At 39.2% G+C, this 23,909-nt stretch overlaps 2 long non-coding RNA genes across 2 annotated transcripts; one reads left to right on the top strand and one right to left on the bottom strand.

The window, feature by feature from the left end:
• Window positions 1-12,759: 12,759 nt before the first annotated feature.
• On the bottom strand, window positions 12,760-19,489 carry LOC309488726. Its single transcript, XR_014202252.1, has 2 exons — window positions 14,852-19,489; window positions 12,760-14,060 (listed from the first exon to the last, which is right to left on the bottom strand). It is a non-coding gene; the product is annotated as an uncharacterized lncRNA (long non-coding RNA).
• Window positions 14,072-16,033, top strand: LOC309488727. The gene is made up of 2 exons (XR_014202253.1): window positions 14,072-14,613; window positions 14,645-16,033. It is a non-coding gene; the product is annotated as an uncharacterized lncRNA (long non-coding RNA).
• Window positions 19,490-23,909: the final 4,420 nt, after the last annotated feature.

Genomic DNA, 23,909 nt, shown 5'->3' on the forward strand with positions numbered 1-23,909 from the left:
GGCGAGTGCTCACGCCTGAAAAAGTTTCAGAAACTTCTCGGTCTCATGGTCAGGAGCCTGTATGTCATGGTCAATCACGGTTGTCTACGGACCCTGATTCCCTGGCAAGCTCAAGACTGGTACCTCGAGGGTGTGAGCTTGGGGGTGATTTCCACTTGGTAGGTGGTTTTCACAGACGCATCCAACCGAGGTTGGGGAGCGTTGCACGAGGGCAAGCCTGTCTCCAGCCTCTGGTCGAGCATGGAGCGCAGAGCATACATATCAACTGCCTGGAAATGAAGGCAGTGTGCTTAGCCCTAAAAGCGTTTCTGCCAAACATCAGGGGACACCAGGTGTTAGTTCGGATGGATAACACATCCGTGGTGTCATACATAAACCGCCAGGGCGGTGTCAGGTCGGGTAGCCTGTACACCCTGGCGAGAGACCTCCTTATTTGGGCGCAGGCCAATCTGAAATCTCTGAGAGCAGCACATATCCCTTGCATCCTGAACACGGGTGCGGATATGCTGTCACGGGGTAACACTCCCCTAGGCGAGTGGTCCCTGAATCCTCAGAAGGTGCGTCTGATATGGAGAGTGTTTGGCGAGGCCGAAGTCGACCTCTTTGCCTCAAAGAACAACACTCACTGCACAGTGTGCTTCTCGAAGGGCAGGGATGCGTTGGCCCATCGTTGGCCCAACCTCCCCCTTTATGCATTTCCCCCCGTTTCAATGATTCCCCAGGTCATCAAACAGGTCAGGAAGAGCGGATGCCCAGTCCCATAACAGTGCTACAGCAGTTATACCCCTTACCAAGGTCTGAGCTACGTGCTTGCTTCAGGTTAAATGATTCTGATTGACTAAGAAATAGATAAACATAGTAATTTTCTACACATATACAGATAGACTGAAGCATATCTCCATCAATTATGCTGTGATCTTTGTAACTGTAAACGGGACGGCCTACAAACTCCTTATGAGTCTTGAAGCTGACTTCTGCTGATGAAACTGCAAACTATCTTCAGTAAAACTTTTCTTCAATTTATTATAATTCTGCCCCCTGGTCTTCATTCATCATATCTGGTTCTGGGTCTTTGACTGTAAATCCCCTTACAACATTAATCTGGATACATTTGAAAACGGCTTTTTCGTTTAAAAGCGCTCTCCATCCACACTAGTATTTTCGAGTGTTTTACCGACGTTTCAGTGTGGTTGAGAAACTTTTGGAAAACGCCTGAAAACGCTAAATTCACCTTACTGCCCATGCGTAAACCTCACAAAAGCTCACTAAGATGATACAGATGGAAAAATAAATAGTTATCGCGCAATTCTTCGACAGGATCATTTTATTTAGCAAAATATTTCACCATTCACTGATGCATCCAGGTCACTCAGAACCATATTACCATTACCATTTGGTCTAAAACGCCACTGTTCTCATGTTTTGCCGCAGAACAGCAAATGTAAGTAAATTTTCTGTCATCTTTGCAGAACTGTGGTATGAAGAGTGTGCAAAGTAACATTTTAGCAACAGTGTGAAAGTGAATAGCACATAACAGGCACAATACCGGTATAAACATGAATATCTATTGGTACTATATGCGTCACATGACAACTTACGTCATCGTTTTTAAATACCTCCGTTTTGACAGTCCACACTACAACGCAAAAACGCCGTTTTCAAATTTATCCACTTTGTAGAGCTTTTTCAAAAAGCTTCGTTTTCATTAATAAAAAGGCCATCTCAGTGTGGACGCAAGGCCAAAACAGAGAGAAAAATTTGCGTTTTCAAACTAAAACGTGTTAGTGTGGACAAGGCCTTAGTTATGCTTCCTGTTTGTCATGTGCTTCCCTTGCTCCTCATGTATCTTGCAATCATGTCATAATGGCTGCCTCCGAAAACATAGGCAGTGACTTGTTGCCTCCCTGCACTATCAGGCAATGACTTTCCAGGCAGCGTCTGCGCACGAGGGTCTGCGCACTATGGGGATTCTGATACCCATGATATTTTGCATGTATAAATTGGTGCTTTAAAATACTATTTACATTTACATTTATTCATTTAGCGGACGCTTTTATCCAAAGCAACTTACAAATGAGAACAATAGAAGCAGTTAAACTAACAGTAGGACAACAATATGCAAGTGCTATGACCCTTCTCAGTTTAATCTAACAGTACATGTTTTTTTGTGTTTTTTTTTTACTTTAGTAGTCTGTAATGTTGCTGTTTGAGCATAAAAAATATCTGCAAGATTACAAAGCTCAAAGTCAACTCTAAAGGGAGATATTTAACAGAATCCACTTTTCAAGAACTACAACGAATGGCTCGTTTCGACTACAATACACTTTTTCCGGATCTTATGATGTCATAATGCTCCTCATTTAAATAATCCCTGCCCACAGAATACGCTTACAAAGTTGGTGAGGCCTGGTCAAGCTACGCTAGAGAAGTTGAAGAGTGTTGTCACTGTTTTTTCCACCCACTGAAAAAGTTTGTCCTAAGGATGATGAACTTAGAAAGTTTAAAATTGATTTTTAACACTGTTCCTGAAGATTATAACCTTGACAAAATTATAACGTTTGTCTGTGAACTGTACATTTTATGGAGAACGGCAAACAGACAGAGTACAATGCAGGCTATACACACAAAAGCTTCTCCTGAAAGACGTAGCCATTCCCATTTTGTCAAGACTATCTGTTGTTTAAGAATCATAACTTATAAGTATGTCTTATTATTTGTAGTTGTGTTTTCTAATAACAGTTCCGATTATAAGTTTTATGTAGTTGCTATGATAGCTATTGTGGTGAAGTGCTCCTTTAAGCATGTCTCCGCCCCATGATTATTTATCAGGCCTTATAAAGGGCATTTCCAGAGTGGTAGGATATGGCGTCATCCTTGCGTTCATCTTGGTGTCATGGTTGCTGGTGCTCGCTTGCTCTGTGTGAGCTGACTTTTCCGCGCAGCTGGTGTCTGTGTGGAGGTACGGAGCGTACTGCTCGAGGGTTTTTGTTCCTCTACATTGCTGCTGTAGGTCCAGTGTAGAAAAGGGAACCGATCGCACGTATAACCCGGCGTGCTGTGAGTGACTTGTAACGACAATGGGTAGAAAGCAACCACCAACTAATCTTCTTTTTGAATATTAATTCAAATTCTCTACTTCTCGATGACTGAGGGGGGAAGATTTGTTCAGAACGTCTCATGATCATCACCGGTCTGACTAATTGAAGGAGCCCCCGGCACTATCACATAACTGGTCAATGGCTAGCTTTGTGGCCTAATACGGACTGGTTAAGATAAAGACAGTGTCCGCACAGACCAGAGCCATAAGTCACCCATCCCGGTGCCAGAGAGTCTGCAAAAGACCCTTTAGAAGAAGAATCGACACCAGCAGATGTTACTGAAACCCCCGACTACATTCCTGAACACCTCCTCATTAAGACCTCTGAACAAACAGAGTTCTGTCTCTTCACCAGAGAACTGATTCTTATCAATAACTATACATAAAATCATTCAAGAACAATTTTCAATGGACTCATGATCAAACAATCATGCAACTACCTAATCCTGGGTTGTTTCCACCACTTATATGTATATTTTAATAAGATAATATGTTTTGATCCCATTTAATTCAGGTAATAGTTATTATATTAACTATTAGAAGGAGTGAATGAATGAAAGTGTGTACTGTTTCATATCAATGCTATCTTACGAACACAACTAGCAAGATGGCTTGAATGATATCGGTGTAATATGTTTTGATCTTCTTTTAATTAGAAATCATGTCTAAACTGTGGCCCCTGTTCTCTCTGTTAGTAAGGAGAGCACAGATAAGCATGATTTACGATCAGAACTGAAAAGAACGTCACCTCCTAGATTCAGCCAGTGTCTAATTGGCCAGAACTCATCCTGGAGGTTGGACAAAATTTTAGTTTAAAACCTTAGACCCAAAAACAAAGCTCTCTCTCGCTGCTCTCTCTCGCTCTCTCTCTCGCTGCTCTCGAAGCTCTCTCTCTCTCTATAGGAACCATGTAAACGCGCAAACGAAATAACCCAAATCAAGATCTGAAGAACATGGGTTAAATAGCTTCATTCAAGCCATCATCATCTACTCTCAATTTCCTTTCTTTTCTTAGTTTCATTTCTTTTCCGTTGGGAGTGTCGGTTCTAAGTTAAGTTTTGCGACAAGATTTCGAGCCACGTTTCTTCTGCAAAGCCAGCTTCAAACAAAGACTTTAATTCCGCCAGCACACCACGTGACTGACCCCGTGATCCAGACATCAGGCACGAGGAGACCGAACGGACCGGGAAAACCCCTTTCACGCAACAAAAAGGGAATCCCCAAAAGCAAATACGCAAGTACCTCCATGCAGGCTAAAATCTTAACTGGTGTATTTATATAACTTTAATAACCTGCCTAAAACGATAGAAGGGTTAAATTAATGATTGATGGTTTGTTCAGGTCATAGTGTATATGGAATCGTGAGATTTCATCCTTTCACTCTTAAACCCACTCTTTCCTCACTCTATCCCTTTCTGCAACGCGTATGAATGTGTATGTGTGTGTGCGTGTGTTTGTGTTAGATATTAGCTTTATGTGTTAGTAGTCTATATAATCAATAAAGTATTGTTTGTACTTAAAAGAGATTACTCGTGTGTGCTTATCAGATTTATTGTCTTGAACTTCGATTTAAGTTACATGCTGTTACCCTTAATTTACTTCGTAATTTATTGTTAGCTGGGGATTAATTCTTTCTTGACCAGGAAGATATTATATTTCCTAGAGTTAATACTTGTTTATGCTTTCTGTTCATTGGATGAACTGATAAAATGATCATACTATTGATTCTGCTACAGTAAATTCTGAAGATAATTAAAAATAATTAAAATATTAATTATTGGTCATATTCCGTTATGAATAATAATTAATAATATTTATACGTGGGCGTATAAACGCTACATTTATATTGGTGGAGAATGCGGGCAGTTTAACCTAAATTGTAAGCATATACGAAGTAATTATATTTTCATAGTATGCGAAGGGAGAGATCCGAACCTCCGAGTCTGTGTGTATGACGTATGCAGCGAGCGCCGCGCGCCCTGTTTGAATGAATGTGAATACACAGAGAGAGCTGTTACTCTAGTCTAGGCTGCCTGCCTATTTTTATTTTATTTTAAACTGCAGTAAAATAACCCAAGATATAAGATCTCACACAATGATAAGGTAAGGATTGAGCGTGTCCCTCAATCTCTGAAATACTTTAATTATAACTTACTGACGTCTGCGTGTTCCAGCGTCTTTCAAAGCTGTAACTTATGTGTGTTTGTATCAGCCAGAGAGCTTAACGAAATTATACTGCAGTAATTAAAATAACCATGTAAAGGACGGATGAGCGTGTCCCTCGTCTAACGTTCCTTATTTATCTGATTGTCACTCAGTGCGTGTTCCACTGCAAGGACGAATATTCTCCTCACAGATTAGTCTTTATTTCTCAGGTTGTCCGTGCGTGTCCCACGGCAATCCCCGTGATAAACTATAAGCTTATCTGTGTCAGTTCAATTAATTCTCGCGTAAACACTGCGTATGTCCGAGTGTAGTTGAATAGGAATTATTTAAAGTTGTGTTCAAGTAAAGCTTGACGTTGAAACTTAACCAACAGTTAGGAACCCTGTTGTTTTTGTGTGCTCAGATAACATTGCACAGAGACGATCCGCCGAGATCGCTATTGTTCCATCTATTACAGCGCAAAGCTGCCCTTTAAAGTTAATCTCACTCTTAAACAACTGAGTGAAGCCCCACGTCGTAAAAACTACGAGTGGTGTCCTTTATTTGTATTTTTGAAATGCGCCGACATTTCACGTAATATGATCGACGTGCATATTCTTTGAACATTGTTGAAATGTGCCGACATTTCATGTAACATGCATTACTGTTTACAAACTGCAATTCACATGTTTGCCCACTAGCGTTGTTTTGTCGCCATAGTTACAATCGTGACACGGAAGTCTTAACCAACGCTTCCGGGGGAACTCTGACCCTCGCATGATCAGAGCCACAGCAAAGCCCTGACCACAGTGTAAACAAACCCTTTGGTGGCTAAGCTAGCTGCTAACCCTTGGCTAAGCTAACCTAACCTAGGCAGTTGTTCACAGTGAGGCCTATATGCTAAAGCCTTAAGCATTATTTACGTTTGTCATTTGTATTAACATCAGTGGTTAAATACAGTGTCTGTTTGAACAACGTTAAAGTGATTTAACCATTTAAACACCTTGATTTTTACACCTGTTGGTCTTTTCTTCTTTCTTATTTTACCTGTCTAATATTTTAATTACCCATATTTTCCGTGAAAAGGAAATTTCGTTTGCAATTATTAATTTCGTTTACCTGCATTTTACTTGAAAAAGAAAATACTGGTTTATGATTATTAATTGTCAAATTCTAATTTGATTTAAAAAAGGAAATTAAAATTGAAAATCTATTTTTCTAAACAGGTAATTTCTAATGATTTCTAGATTTATTTTTAATAAATCTAATTTCATAATTTTCATAATTTCTAAATTACTCTTTTAGATTTAATCACTTAAGGTGAATACGTTTTGAACTTTGAAAGTTAAGTAAACTTATTCAACCCACATTTCCCTATTTCAAATATTGTTAGACTCCTACTTGCTCATTTATTGTTATTGCGTTGTAACCTCCTTCTCAAGTTGTGGTTATAAACTTAACCATTCTATTTTACCCATTTACCTCTTTTTGTCGCTGTGGAGCGACACACCTGAGCCTCAATAGGAGACATTGGTATCTCACTACAAGTTTCAAATAAATCAGAGATAACCCTCTCTTTACAAAGCTTTATTTTTGAATGTTTAGTTGGTTGGCAACTATCAATTCTATACTTGTAGTTCGACAAAGGCTCCAGAGCCATTTGTGGATCCAATCTCCTTCCCTCCTTTCCTTCTTACATCCTTCCTGTTCTGTCCTGATTTCCCATCCTTCACATTTGTAGGAAACAAACCTGGAAGAACCATCAATCGAGTCTAAAGAAAGAGAAAGATAATTTTTCCAAAGAAAACAATTATTAGGTATTTGATTTGTAATCAAACCCTCTCTTGTTCTCCATACTCTCTCTGTCTTTGTAAACGCAATTTACAATTTAACATCTTATCCAAGATCAATTAACAGAGACCAGTGTTGAGCAACCGTCGCCTTCATAGCATCCCAGCTGTAAGCGGTCCAACTGACGGTGTGTGGTGTCAATCCTGTAAAACTCGGAAAAAGGTATCAGCATTATTATTGTATTATTTTTCCTTGTAAACATAAGCAATAATATTGTTTACCTTTCTGGAAACAGATTCTCACCGATAGGAAGCATTTACGAGAAAAATAATATTTCTCCTACTTAAGAATTTTCTTTCTTGTTTTATTGAAATTGGTTTTAACCTCTCTCTCTTTTTTTTTTTCCCCTTACTCAGTTGAGTGACACATCACGAGTTTAAACCAGCTTTTCAAAAAAAAAAAATCCTTTCAATTGAGATTTGTTTTAACCTTTTTCTCTCTTTCCCTCACTTAGTTGAGTGACAAAGTTTCCACATCACTAACCTACCTGTCTACACTGAGACCAACACTTAGACATTACAACACTTCACTATTGTTGTACAGTCACTGAAACGACACTTAGCTGTTCAACCACATATAGGCTTACACCCCACACAGATCTGTGTCAGTCTCTTCACCCCAGCGTGCCAACATGTCGTGGACAACAAACCCCACTGACGTGGACGCCTGGCTCGGAGGCATTGCAGACTGCCTCACACCAAAGACATTTGAACTGTTATTATTTTTAATAATAATCATAACGCTGAGAAGATTCCTGACACATGATTCAAGCCAGAATCAGAACCACAACCACACGGAACTAACCAAGATTATCTGTTCCCTAAGCAATGCCTTCACAGCCCAGCTGACACTAAGCGACAAGCACATCACCCACCTTCAGGAGGAGCTGACACGTGCCCAGAGCCGCATAGACAAGCTGGAAGTGAAAGTCCAGGACGACTTCAAGCTTCAGACCACTGAGTTCCTGAGAGAGCTGATGCACACTCAACTCTGCACTGACCAGCTCAAAGTGAAAGCTCAAGTCGAACTCGAAGTGCCCGACAAAGTGAAGCAAGAAACAAAGAAGCAAGTTTACAAGCTCCAAGAAGCCCTTGCAGTCACTGAACGTGACAAACAAGAATTAAAGACTGTCCAGAAGCACCTGGTAAACCAACTCCAGTCTGCTGAACACCAGCTAGAGAAAGCTAAAGCTGACATTAAAGTCAAGAACTCTAAGATCATTGCTCTGAAAGACCACCTGGAAAGGTGCAGTGCTGAAATCGACCATCTGACCCAACAGCGAGATGACGTCAACGACGAGCTCTACGCGGTCAGAGATGAACTCCAGCACATTTTCAAACAGAAACCAGAGCCAAGAAGGGAGAGACCTCCCTCAGCATCACCACTGCTGAGCAGAACAGAGTCCTCCATCCAAGAACTGGCATACAGTGAAAGAAGTGAATGGCCACAACCCGAAAGGTCACCAGCCTTCACCACAGAACTGTTCACTGCCAACAAACAAAGAGAGCTCATTCAGGCAGACTCCAAAGCTGCACAGGGGATGACCTGTAAAGATCTCAACCAGCTGGTTAAGAGTATCACTCAGTTCAACCTGAACTCCACGGAGGGCCCAGACATCCAGGCCCACATCCGAGATATCAACTTCCACCTAGAGGTGAGACCACATGTGACTGACAGAGACAGGTTTTACATCCTCAGATCGACATCCACTCCAAAGGTACGAAGCTTCCTAGACCGACAACCTGCTCATGTCAAGTCAAACTACCAGCTGCTATGTGAGACACTGATTAAAGAATTCACAGGCCCAGAGTCGGAACATGGTGTGTTAATCGCTTTGGAAACTAAGCAAGGTCGGCAAGAGACTCCTCAAGCCTACTACCACCGTTTTCGACAAGCCTTCTTTGGTGCACATAACTCACCTGAACATGAAGAGGATGTGAATTTCAAAAACCTCTTCCTGAGAAATCTGCACCCCGGATTGAGTTATTATCTTGGTCTCGAGGCCTGCGCAGACACAATGACAATTCAACAGCTGCGTGACCTGACACACAAGGCCCACATCAAACAGAAGATGTCCTCAAAGAAAGGTTTGAAAACATCCACAATTTCAAACTCCTTCAGCCAAGACACAAGCCTTGCACTGGAAGACAACCAGTGGCATGACAACACCACAGTTCTTCGTAAGAAGCACAGAGAACGTGACTCCCATGCCGATGACAGCTACCACACCAACCGCATGGAAAAGACATGGAACCACTAATGAGGCAACGGGAAGTGTTCCTAGAAAGCAGGCTGAACACGGATGACCAACAAGATGAGTCAAATTTGCTATGACTAGCGATGGAACGGAAGACCCACGACTCATCTGATACACCTTCATAATGAAGATGACAACCACTTGTTCTACAACAACACAGAACAAAGTGGTCTCTCACAGTCAACCACTGACAAACACCCAGAGGTACCAGAAAACACCATCCTGGTTACCCATCACTCATAAAGAAACCACCAAACGAGCTCCAACTCAAGAACCATGTGTGTGCTACAGCAACAACAGTAAGCACAGAAGATCAGAAAGGTTGTCACCACCAGAAGGCATCATCGGAGGAATGCAACAACGGAGACCAAGTTTCGCACTACAGCTTCACGCAGCCATGCCAAACTACCTCCCCATGTCTGCCAGAGAACTTCCTGCCTTACTGGTTTGACCCCCAGCAGATCACAGAAGATCCTTTCTCCAAGGCAAAGAGGCAACAAGCTCATCAAAGCTAAGCCATCAAGCAAAGGGGGGAGCAAAACAGACTGAAACAGATCTGACCATACATACATACATACATACATGCATGCATACATGCATACACTACACAACACCCCTAACATACTCACTAACATATAGAAGTTAACCACCTCTACCGTGCAAAACACGCAACAAACATGTTTTCTCCCACAGGTAAAAACTAACTTCAGAAACTAGCTTAACAACGTAGCTACACTTACCATAGGAAACATGGTAACTACCCATCCAACAAGTACACCTGAGAACACCTCTCATTACATCGTGATACCTGACACCTTAGCTGCGCAACAGTAGTTATAAGTCATACCAGGAACACTCAACTGCTTTGTTTTGTTTTACCTCTTCCTTCCTTTCCTTCTTCTTTTATGAGGTAAAATGCCTGTCCACCCTATAAGGGTCAAGGTCGCAATAATAGGATTGACACACCACGCCTAATATTTGTAAGTCACCTTAAAACGAATGTGAGCCAGAGAACTCCCTGCATCATTCGTATCACAAATTGAAAGGTAAATTGGGCCAAACCTAGAACAATTTAGAAGAGAATAAAACAAACAAATCAAATTTAATCACAAAATTGATTAATCACCGTCCCAAAACGAACTAGGATAACGGTCCTAAGATTGAACTAAACTTTATTCAACGTGATTAACTACATTGAGAGAGTGAACCTGTTTATGCCTAGGTAATCTAATGTCCTGCACCAGTAAAGTGACCAGTCATGGAGGTGTTGTCTTGTTGTTTGCCGTGTGTGTTTGCTTCCTCTACCCATTTCTCCAGCGTTCACCGATGTCTTCTACTCAACACATCGTCGAACGGAGGGGGGATATGTAACGACAATGGGTAGAAAGCAACCACCAACTAATCTTCTTTTTGAATATTAATTCAAATTCTCTACTTCTCGATGACTGAGGGGGGAAGATTTGTTCAGAACGTCTCATGATCATCACCGGTCTGACTAATTGAAGGAGCCCCCGGCACTATCACATAACTGGTCAATGGCTAGCTTTGTGGCCTAATACGGACTGGTTAAGATAAAGACAGTGTCCGCACAGACCAGAGCCATAAGTCACCCATCCCGGTGCCAGAGAGTCTGCAAAAGACCCTTTAGAAGAAGAATCGACACCAGCAGATGTTACTGAAACCCCCGACTACATTCCTGAACACCTCCTCATTAAGACCTCTGAACAAACAGAGTTCTGTCTCTTCACCAGAGAACTGATTCTTATCAATAACTATACATAAAATCATTCAAGAACAATTTTCAATGGACTCATGATCAAACAATCATGCAACTACCTAATCCTGGGTTGTTTCCACCACTTATATGTATATTTTAATAAGATAATATGTTTTGATCCCATTTAATTCAGGTAATAGTTATTATATTAACTATTAGAAGGAGTGAATGAATGAAAGTGTGTACTGTTTCATATCAATGCTATCTTACGAACACAACTAGCAAGATGGCTTGAATGATATCGGTGTAATATGTTTTGATCTTCTTTTAATTAGAAATCATGTCTAAACTGTGGCCCCTGTTCTCTCTGTTAGTAAGGAGAGCACAGATAAGCATGATTTACGATCAGAACTGAAAAGAACGTCACCTCCTAGATTCAGCCAGTGTCTAATTGGCCAGAACTCATCCTGGAGGTTGGACAAAATTTTAGTTTAAAACCTTAGACCCAAAAACAAAGCTCTCTCTCGCTGCTCTCTCTCGCTCTCTCTCTCGCTGCTCTCGAAGCTCTCTCTCTCTCTATAGGAACCATGTAAACGCGCAAACGAAATAACCCAAATCAAGATCTGAAGAACATGGGTTAAATAGCTTCATTCAAGCCATCATCATCTACTCTCAATTTCCTTTCTTTTCTTAGTTTCATTTCTTTTCCGTTGGGAGTGTCGGTTCTAAGTTAAGTTTTGCGACAAGATTTCGAGCCACGTTTCTTCTGCAAAGCCAGCTTCAAACAAAGACTTTAATTCCGCCAGCACACCACGTGACTGACCCCGTGATCCAGACATCAGGCACGAGGAGACCGAACGGACCGGGAAAACCCCTTTCACGCAACAAAAAGGGAATCCCCAAAAGCAAATACGCAAGTACCTCCATGCAGGCTAAAATCTTAACTGGTGTATTTATATAACTTTAATAACCTGCCTAAAACGATAGAAGGGTTAAATTAATGATTGATGGTTTGTTCAGGTCATAGTGTATATGGAATCGTGAGATTTCATCCTTTCACTCTTAAACCCACTCTTTCCTCACTCTATCCCTTTCTGCAACGCGTATGAATGTGTATGTGTGTGTGCGTGTGTTTGTGTTAGATATTAGCTTTATGTGTTAGTAGTCTATATAATCAATAAAGTATTGTTTGTACTTAAAAGAGATTACTCGTGTGTGCTTATCAGATTTATTGTCTTGAACTTCGATTTAAGTTACATGCTGTTACCCTTAATTTACTTCGTAATTTATTGTTAGCTGGGGATTAATTCTTTCTTGACCAGGAAGATATTATATTTCCTAGAGTTAATACTTGTTTATGCTTTCTGTTCATTGGATGAACTGATAAAATGATCATACTATTGATTCTGCTACAGTAAATTCTGAAGATAATTAAAAATAATTAAAATATTAATTATTGGTCATATTCCGTTATGAATAATAATTAATAATATTTATACGTGGGCGTATAAACGCTACAGACTGCTACTTTACTGCTCGGTGCGTGAGTAAATGGGATGAGGGAATGGTCTGCCGGATATTCGAACGGAAGTCTGGCCGATCGGTCGTTAAAGATGGCGTTTGATCGCGACGCTGTTTAGCCTCGACGCTGCTGTTTTGTTTTCATTGGTTTTGTTTCCTTCGTTTTGTTTGTTTCTATTTTGTTTTGTTAACTGTTTCTGACAACTGTTTTGTGTGCAGCTGTTTTGAGTACAGCTGCTTGTTTTTGGTTTGTTTTCTTTTTCTTATTATAATATTTGGCTTATGCTTAGATTCTGATATAATTGATTATTTGTTTTGTGTTTTTTTTTTTTTTGTCTCTACGGTCGGTAGCAACGGTACTTTGTTTCTGTGGGTTTATTTGGCATTAACTGCCTATTGCTGGCAATATCAATTAATGCTGTTTGTTCATAGGCTGTTACATTCTTTTGTTAAGTGGTTTTCTTTTTCCTTCACAGGAGCAGGGGTGACCCAAAAGCAGGCAGGCTTGCCGTCCTGTGCATGGTGAACAGAAGTTCTCCTTTGAGTGTGCGGTAGAGGTTTTCTTGTAGTGGATTTCACGAGTGTGTGTGCTTTTGGAAGTTTTGGGCACGGTGTACTCCTTGCGGGCTGATTCGAGGCCTACTGCTCAGCCTGCCCAGCTAATGGTGCACCCCAGCTCCGTCACGAGAGTCTGTTCTGTTTACTGATTGAACTTCGTTGCTCATATACAAAGTAGTGGCTTTGCCATCCAGCCCCATTGCTTGACTGACTCTAGTACCCTTTTTAAATTATTTATGATCATTAAATAAAGAATTATATATATTTTTGTACGTATTCACGTCTCAGTGCCTTGTGATTGTGGGAGGGAGAAACGAACTTGTGTGCCCTTTTTTTATGGGTATTTCCCCAGCTGGGTTAATGCTGGGGTGCCGTAGTCGTGACTTCATTATAGCTCTGTATGGGAGAGCGTGCCCGTAACCATCTATAGCTCCCCCCTGGCCACACTATGATGTAAATGAAGGGCAAAGCTTTGCCTCCGCTAGCCTGCTAACTAACATTACAGTATTGATATAGTTTACTTTACCTTTTGTAAGCTCTTGCTTTTGTAAGACTGTTCACCGCCCCTTAGGAAAATGATCCATGATTTTGTGATTGATTACTGTTTGTATTGTTTGTACCATAGTTTTCCGACAAATATGAATAAATGGTGGATGTAAGAGCAATTTTCAGAGATTAATAAAAACAGCATCAAAGGTGTAAGAAACTTGCAAGAGGCAAAACTGTTTTAAAGAGAAAAGGTTTATTCTTTGAGGATTCTTTTCACAACCGCAGCCACCCAGCTGTGAAACAGAATGACCTAGTGGACTCAATGAACATAGACATTTTATACAGGTTTCTGACATTCTTGACTCCTCCTTTCCCAGTTTCTGTAAATTTCCTTAAAGACATCTTATATCTCAAGCTGGTATGGACTGGTTTCTACTCTTTTCTTCAACCATTAATTGGTCAACATTTTCTCCAGATATGTTGATCATCTCGTTGCCTCATGGACGTTCCATCTTCACCAATATGACACTTTGCATGCCGTAGAGAGGATTTTTCCAACGTTGGCAGGGGAGATAGTTTCTAGCACATATCATTGATCCCCCACTTTATTCTTTGCGTTGGCGTTTTGGGTTGCTGACGTTGGTTGGTGTGGTTAAGGTCAGATGCTTGGACCCAGGTCTAACACCCTTCAATCATTTTCAAATCCTTACAAGATTTTCCCTTAGATCACGATCGCACCCCCACTGGAATGAGTCATTTACTGTCTGCTGTCACCTGCGAATGGAGACCTTAAGTGATTTTGTTAGTGACCGCTTGTCTTGTCGTCCCTTTGGTGTGACCTGTGAAATTTTCAACCTGAAACATATCACCGGATAATTTCTTGCTCATTGAATAGCACTCAGGGTCCTTGTTCCCCTAAAAAAACATTCAACCCATGTTGCTCATGTTAACAAAACAATACAGAATCAGTTCTGTTTGGTTCAATCCATCCTGACATCATTTGGAACAGAATCAGTTCTGTTTGATGCAATCCGTTCTGACATCCTGCAGAATGAAAATGTTAAGTTATGCGCTGCGCAAGGTGTGGCATCTTTCTGCCACAATAATGACCCAGGCCAGGATAACTAGTCAAATTCATATATAGCTATTGTTTTCACTGGGCACAGTCTGCCCTGCCATTTCACTCCTGTGCTGGTTTTAGACAAATTCTTCTAACCTTCTGGGTTTTCCTGAATGCAAATGGCCCTTCTGGCCCCCCTGAAGAGTTGAAAGGCTCTTATCTGACCATTTGTTCGTGTGTGTGTGTGTGTGTGTGTGTGTGTGTGTTTGCTCATGCCATGTGCGCAAAAGTCTGCATCTTCTGTAAAGAAAAACAAATGTTGAGGTTATTGTCACATAGTTTTCTTTTGTCTGCTGTGCTGCCGCATCTGCCCTGGCGTTTCCTGTCGAAACAATTCTTGTTATTAGCACACTTAAAAATACAAACAATGCACACAGCAATTTTGTTCGGGGGAAGAATGGCTTCTTGCAGGGCTTTTACCCAATTAAACCCAGTGTTCTTCCAACATTTATCTTCCCACCTGTGCGATGGCTTTCAGCAAATGTGACCCCAACTGTTATCATCCTCCTCTTGATGCACGAGATCTCATCTTGTGCATCAATTTAACATAATAAGATTCTCTTACATTTATCAGATGCTTTTATCCAAAGCAACTTACATTTCAAGATACACATTTACATTCTTATCAGTTCTTGCTTTCCCTCGGAAATCAAACCCATGACCTTGGCGTTACAGGTGTCAAACTCTAATGTTTGAGCTACAGGAAAACTGCAATATTTGTTAATATTTATTTGGTAACATTTGTTTGGATAAAGTTTGTTAACCCAAACGTTGTCCTTCAGCCAAATTTCTTTTAGACATCTTTCTTTGCCTCTTAAACAAAAATATTACTTAAAGCCACAATTTCATCTTCTTATCAAATTGTTTTAAAGGGCAACGGCCCCGAGTCTCACAGCGTATCCTGCTTTTCAGGCCTGTCGTTGGTCTCGCAATTCAGTCATCTACAAACATTCTCCAGGTCATCAATTGGTCAGGTCAGGTTGTGGTGTGCACACTTTCGTCAACGTCAGTCGAATGACAATCTCCCCCTTTTTACAATACATAGCCTAACTGTTAAGGGCTCTCTGGATAATCTGATATTTACTTAGCCTACGTGTTTGTTGCTGTCAAATCTATAACATTTTCTCAACACATGACTGACGGCTATCTACGACTTCACAATTCTAATTTACACATCAATACTTAAACCTGTCCAGAAAGTAATTCAAATTTACTGCACATCATAAATGACCAAAATAACAATTAACAGACAGAGCTCGATGATCAATCAACTTAAAGCTCGTCCTATGTTCTGTGTTGCCTTCTCATCAGATTGACTCACAATCCTCAGCTTACTTTCAAATTTGTCATTTGCCTTAACCTATCTATAATACTAAAACACTCTTTCCAGAGGTTAAATGACAAATGTATACACACTATTCAGACAGAATGGTTGTCCTTAACTAACACATACTGTTCAAAACATGAATTAACACTCACACTCATCCCTGACTATGAACCGCTCATATTTCTTATTTATATATTTTCTCTAAAAATATTTAAATTTTAAATGACAGTTTAACCTTACATTTTCCTGTATCTTTTATCTAATGTTTTTATTTATGGCCTCTTAACCAGTTTCAAAGCATGTCTGTTCATTATTCATTTGATTTTAGAAAAGTCAGCTGGATTGTTTTGGTTCATTATCTTACTTTGCTTCAGCTTTCTTTGGCTGACTGATAACAGAAAGACAGACAGAGTATCAAGCAGTCTCTCAGCAGTCTCTTTCTCTCTCACTATAAGCAAATAATCTTTTCAACAGCCTCCTAGGACTGTAACTAAAATAATCATAGTCAACCCTTAATAGTTCACAAATGTCAAAATACAAATGTTTGACTCAAATTAGAACCATTACAACGATCTAAAATACATTAGATACATTAGATTCATTAGATCTTTTCTAAGGTTATCTTTAGTTTAAATACTCAATTCACCTAACCTTCGTTTTTCAGAAATTTCTCTTGACTCATCACAAGCTGTTCTCATCTTTAGCCACCACCATGTCTAATGACCTTCAGAAGTTAAAACTAGTTCAATATCAAAAAATGTTTTCCTTGCCCATAAGGCAACCAACATCATGTTCCTTATATAAATTAATACGTCTTGTTACGGTCTCCACAACAAATAATGACAATCACCTCACGGTCTCAGTTGGCTCTTGAAAGCCCATTTCCATTAGCTCTTAAGCAATAATTTTCTTTTCTTCAGGGTGTTGTCTCCCTGGCATAGACGCAGACACATGTCACAATGGAAGACAAGCCATACAATCAACGCGGTTTCTTGTGAGTGGTATAGGGGCTCACATTTTCTGGGGCAGACTGAACTTCTTACAGCTCATCTCGCCTCTTAATGATCTGCTGATGCTGGTCGCCACTCAGTCAATCAGCGCCACTCTCATATCCATCTCACATAAAAACACCTCCATCAGGAAATGCCCAGTGTTTTTGCGTGACCCCCTGTCTTAGGTCGACCTTCGGCCAGAAGGATCTTACCCGTCCTTGGGGTAATCACTTCGTACACACTTGGTTACCGCTCTTCCCCATTACAGAATCTGTGACCGTTTTCTTCAACATAATCTGTTGTTTTCTGGAGCTTAGGAAAAGGCGCATTCAAGAGTCATCAGAGCCATTCGGACTGCCTACTAGTGTTAAACATAGGGAGACAGATTAATAACAGCAGTATTTAATCACTTAAATTCATTAATCATTTTAAAGGCAGCAACCTAGCTGCTTAGATTATAGTCAGTGAATTTAGATCACAATCGTACATTCAGTGTACTGTTACTTCTGTAGCCGGAGCCATTAGCCCTGTTTTATGGTGGAGGCTAAAATGAGACAAAGTCACTGGTCCTAAAATAAACAAGTTTAAAACAGTATTATTTTAAAGACTTCTTTAAAGTCTTTCAGTTTTACTTTTAAAACGTTTTAAGTACAAATTGCCCTTTGAATGGCAATGATTTCCCTTAACATCTCTGTGTCTATGATTTTCAACTGAAACACTGTGCTTTACACAGGCTCAGACAACAGCTTTCAGCTGACATTGAATGAGAGAGAGACTCTTGAGGCATTCAGGACTGATACACTGCATTCTCATAAACTTTTAACTTCAGACTTTATCTACCATCTTTTATCTACTCTAGCCCATCTTAAGGCATCTTTTCCATAAATTACATGTATTGTAATTTAGACATTGCAAATTTCCACTCAGAATGAGTCTCTGTTGCACTGAAACTGTGGCAGTTTCATTTTTTCTTTTCTTTTCTTTTCCACTCCTTTTTTCAGAGTGGTAAAAAACATACCACTCTGAAACGTCCTGTGAAATCTGTGCTTCCATAGTCCGTGCTTGAAATTCGTTTTGCACGATCCTCTTGTTCGTTAACATTGTCAGGGTCTGAATCGGGCTCAAATGGTATGAAATTGATGCGACCGTTAATATTTACATTTGAGTAGATCTCGCGGGTTATGAAGGGGTGGCTTCATCGAAAACGACGCGCGTCGTTCAACCAGACTAGGTAGAGAGGAGCTGAAATAGTGTAAAATATGTGAAAAATAATGTTTTTTGAACAATCAAGCATTAAAACATATTCTAGTACACCCCAAAAACAAATAGGAGCCCTTTAAGAGAGCAATGGCAGCTATCCAATCAGAGCTGTAGTTAAGTTAAGTTCTGCCACCCTGCACGAGATGGATCCATACAGTTTGATGAAAATGTTATTAAAACGAAGTTGTTAATTTAAGAGGAACAGAAAAGATTGTTTTGTTTATAGAAGTTCCCTCAAGTTTATTTTCTTCTTTTCACTGGCACACTATCAGGATCTATTTAGTCATTTTGTCTCATTCGATTGGTTAGGGTTTTTTTTCTTCCCTTATCGCTGCATCAATGGATTTCTTCAGTTTTTTGAGATGGCGAATCAACTCCATGAAAGAACCTAAAGAAAGAACAAAGACATGGAAGTGATTCATTTAAGGCCACAACCAGAGTGGTAGGATTACTGTTGTCGTTGATTTGTTTGAAATAAGGATTGAACTTTCTTGACTTCCTCCAGAAAAGGGAAAGAAGACGTAAAAGACATACCACATACAACAGGACTGAAAAACTAGAGAATATAACCAACTTTAGCGGACATTTATCTTAAAGGAAGTGGTATACTCTCTTTTGACAATTGTATGTTGATTGTTTGATTGATTGTATTCTTTGTTTTGTTTTGTTAGTAAAGCTGGCTTAATTTAATTTCTTTAATCATCCCATTTCTGTGATTTTTTTTTTTTTTTTTTTTTTTTTTACATATCACTCGATCTCTTTAGCTGAACCTAACAACACTAGTCCAAATTTATATATTGAGTTAGTTGAGTAACTGAGTAACAATTGTAATAGGTGTTACATCAACAAATCCGAATTGGGCATCAAGTCCTGCATTGTAAATGCGGCCACTGTCTGAACGTCAGAGAGAATCCTTGCACTCATTGGCTGCCGCCTCTGTAGATACGCTAGTACAGTGTTTTACAATAAAAGGCAAGTTTTATTGTACTTTACCAGCGGAGACAACAGGAGAATCAGTACCTGTACGCCCAAAGAAGCAGAAGAGCTCAGAAGACTGAAGACAGAAAGACAGACAAAAACAAGCAATGTTCTACTTTTTTTTTATGTACTCTATTTATAAAATTCACTTTTGCATGTCAAAATGTATTATTATTAAAACGCTAAAATATGCATCTCTGTTAATATTTTTAGCAGTTTATACTTCTGTATAATCGTGAATTTTGTTTTTAGAGACTTTTACATTATAAATGGAGTTCATCGTTCATTGTCGTTTATTTATAACCTCTACCATTCATGTAGGGGCTTTTTCCCATAGGATTATGTCAGATGATATCATCCATGTAGAAAATTACATTTCTGACAGTTTCACATCCTCAGTCATCATTGACGTCTTTTGGGTTGGTGAAGTATCTGTCTGAGCTGCTAAACCTGTTTGCTCTGGTCATATGAACTGTTACACTCACTCATGCGATACCAAAGACAAAAAATCCCATGGTAAAATCTGAATATCCATCATTATGGATCAGCAGTCAAATGTCATGCTACTGACATCTTACAACAATGAACAATGAAATTCTCATACAAGCAAACTAATCAAGAGTTATATTTTGTAGAAAGAGAATTGTCAGTTTGAACTTTATTCTGCTCTTCTCATCATAGCTGGATGAGACATGTAAATATAACTGTGTCTAAGGTCATGAAGGTCAATAACACACCAAATGTATCCATTAACACATATGCATACTTAGCATGTGCAATTCTTTTTAGGATTTATAGCACAATTTGTCACTATATATTAAACTATGACAGTGAATCATGTGTAGAAGTTTGAATCAGTGCTCTGTGCCGTGTGGATGCGGTTTTCATGTTCTGTTCCAGTGAAGTCCTGACGAAAGTTATCGCCTATGTTTTATTTAATTGTGTTTGCAGGGGTTGTTTATTATTATGAGCCTGAAAGCACCAAATGTGAGTAAAGATGACAGGAGTTGAGGCGGATGTTTGAGCCCGCCTCTTCCTTGTCACTCACGTACGAGGAGTTACTGGATGTAATTATTTGCACCAGCGTCAGACTGAATCTAAACTGGACGGTGGCTAGGCGAGCGGTTCATGGCAGGTCACAAACATTTGTCTCCTGCAAGCCTTCCATTTCTCCCAGACCTCTATGATGAGGTGTTGAGGTCTTGGGGGAAATTTTTTTCTGCCTGGATGTTCCCACCCAGCAAGTCCAACTACGCTAACGTTAAGGGGTTGGAGGAACATGGGTATGTGAAGATGCCCTGGATGAAGAAATCGTTAGCTGGTTATCTCTCATCCGGCGAGGCTCCCACTTTGCCCTTAAAGCCTTGCCAGTTTACATCTAAACTTGTGGGCAAAGCGGTAGTGGGCCAACCTGGTGGTGTTGCAGGCGTACCAATCCGCATGTCCTGTTTTTTCCAAGTTAGACACGTTCCTGGGTCAACATATTTTGTTGATCCAGGAACAGCATTCCTGTCAAAAACTTTTGTCCTAACCCTATCCCTCCCCCTATACCTAACCTTACCCATAAGTTATCCCTAAAAATCAGAGGGAAATGATAGGTGAATAACACTGATGCAGAAGCACCAAACCCTGGTTGTAAGCCTAAACTTGGAATAAACTGTAAAACCCCAAAATCCCGCTGATGTCGGGACACAGTCGCAGAGCTCCGCCACACCACCGACCTTGCCCCAAGAACTTGCTACATGTGTTTTGAACTAGATTTCTAAGAGATTTTTCCTTTTCTTGATCAGGAACACACTCATGTGTCATAGATCAACACTTTAACAATTTATAGACTTATTTACATCTCAGGTTTTATGCTGTATTTATGTTACACAACATTAGTTAATATAAATGTCAGGCATTAAACGTATTCAAATAGCTATTTAAATAATTTGACAAATAATGCATTTCAGTTGTGAGTTTGCAGTGTATTATACAGTATAAAAACCAGTGATCCATCAAGATCCCTCAAGCTGTGTTTCGAGCAGTGAAGCGAGTCCAAAGTCACACACCATAATTTCCCACGCGTGAATTTGAGATGTAAAGTACAGTAAATCCTGTACATAAGTTAAATAGAGTACGCTTAAGTTCTGAGCCTTTCACAAGCTAAACACATACAAACTGAACAATGCATTGGGACAGCGGCGTTGCATATTGTTTGGATTACTACACACTGAAGGGGCAGCATTATTTCCCATTGGGGATGAAGAGGATTAAGTAAATAAATAATATTGTAGAAGGGATTTTACAAGGCATTTTTAAACTTTTGATATAGACCCGGAAGTGTCACAAATGTTGACTTGTTGTCACGTCATCTACTTGGGAATTCACTGGACCAAGCCCTGGTTTATTCACATCCATCCAGTATTTAAGCCACATTATCACAGATGCCAGAGTAATACAGACTGTGACATTACAGTAACTGAACGAGAGCATCAGCGCAAGGTAACTCACTCATCTCTTGAGTTATGCTACATTTATGGCTTTTGAATCTATGTTTATTACTGGTAACGAAATAATCACTGAATATGAGCAGGCAAAGTGTGCTATAAATAAAAAATATATATTATTCTTCACTGTAAAAATTAATACGCTATATCTAATCAATAAAATTGCGGCAACAGATTACAAGCAATATTATTAATTAAATGTAACAAATTAGAATTGAGTAATAATTAATAAAAAAAAATTAATGAATTTTTTTTATTGCCAACATTGAAGACACCTGATGTTAACAAACAGAATCACTGAAGGAGAAAACAGTAATTGGTGTTTCACCATTATGGTGATCAGTGTTTGTTTTAGTTGGGCTCTTGACCCTTAAATCATTTACTTTAGATTTTGTTTGGCTGCTGTACCTGAGTTATAACAGCCAGATGAACAACGAGAAAAGGTGATCTGATGGTGTTGGTTGTGTTTTAACATAATCATTATTTCACAATCATTTAACCTGAATCACTGAACTCATATAGAGCCCAAATTCTGAGTTAGGTTTACTTTATTAATTATAGCAGTTCTGTCCTTGTACAGCATAATATTTTTATCCTTCAAATCAAATCAATTGTAAAAAAAACGTCAAAAAAAAGTTTTTATGTAGGCACACAGACATCAAGAATTCGCGGATGAATCTCAGCAATGGTGACAAACAGATCACCTCTGATCATAAGCTCATTATTTATTCATGCAGCAATGTATGATGGGAGCCATGAATGAGTTTTGATTGGTGGCACCCAGAATGCACTGCAACATGCTTTATAATTGTCACCATTGTTGAGATTCACAGGTTGATTATTGATGTCTGTGTGTCTAAAAACTAAATCAAAACAAAACAAATATTTTTTGAATATGAGACACGTTTAAGAAATCTTTGGATTACATTGTAAAAATTCTAAATATTATGCTGTGCAAGAACAGTGCTACTATAATTAATAAAGTAAACCTAAATTGGTAAATTCTAAATTGGGATCTATATGAGTTCAGAGATTCAGATCAAATGATTGTGAAATAATGATTATGTTAAAACATAACCAACACCATAGATCACCTTTTCTCGTTGTTCATCTGGCTGTTATAACTCAGGTACAGCAGCTAAACAAAATCTAAAGTCAATGAGTTAAGGTCAAGAGCCCAACTAAAACAAACACTGATCACCATGATGGTGACTTACAATTATGGTTTTCTCCTTCAGTGATTCTGCTTGTTAACATCAGGTGTCTTCAATGTTGGCAATAAAAAACCATTTGTTTATTTTTTTTTTTTGTCAATTTTACTCATTTTAAATTGTTAACTTTTAAGGAATTAATTTGATTAATTATCACTCAATTCTAATCTGTTAAATTTAATTAATAATATTACTTGTAATCTGTTGCCACAATTTTATTGATTAGATATAGCGTATTCATTTTTACAGATAGTGGCAAACAATATTTAGAGAATAAATGTTTGACATTAATCTCTTTAAGTGCTTTTGTTTTGTAGGATGAAGTCAATACAGGCAATGTTACTGATGCTTTTTATTGCATCTGTCTTTTCAAAAACAGTGAGTATCAGTTATCTGTTTTATTTAAACATTTTATTTTTATATACAATATATAAATGTTACTTTTATTATTACTTCAGTTTCTTTCAAAAGCATACCGTCCTATTAATAATAATATTATTTTTTTTTCAACTGTTTGAATCCCCAGTTTCCTTTGCGCAGAGTATTTGATTCATCAGACTCAAGATCCAGTTCCAGAGAGGATTCAAACTTTGATTTAAACTTTGAATTAAACTTTGAGTCTACATCAAGTGAATCTGAATCTTCTGAGGAAGTTATTGTGCCACGCACATTCCCTCCAGCTAAAAGAACAACAAATCCGTTGACCACTGTCAGGACAACAAAACCCACAATCTCCACGACAGCCACTCCAACTAGCAGAACAACAAATCCGTCGACCATTGACCAGACAACACAATCCACAATCCCCACGACAGCCACTCCAACTAACCGAACAACAAATCCGTCGACCACTGACCAGATAACACAATCCACAATCCCCACGACAGCCACTCC

The sequence above is a fragment of the Leuciscus leuciscus genome (genome assembly GCF_965113295.1).
Source record: "Leuciscus leuciscus genome assembly, chromosome: 24".
NCBI lineage: Eukaryota > Metazoa > Chordata > Actinopteri > Cypriniformes > Leuciscidae > Leuciscus > Leuciscus leuciscus.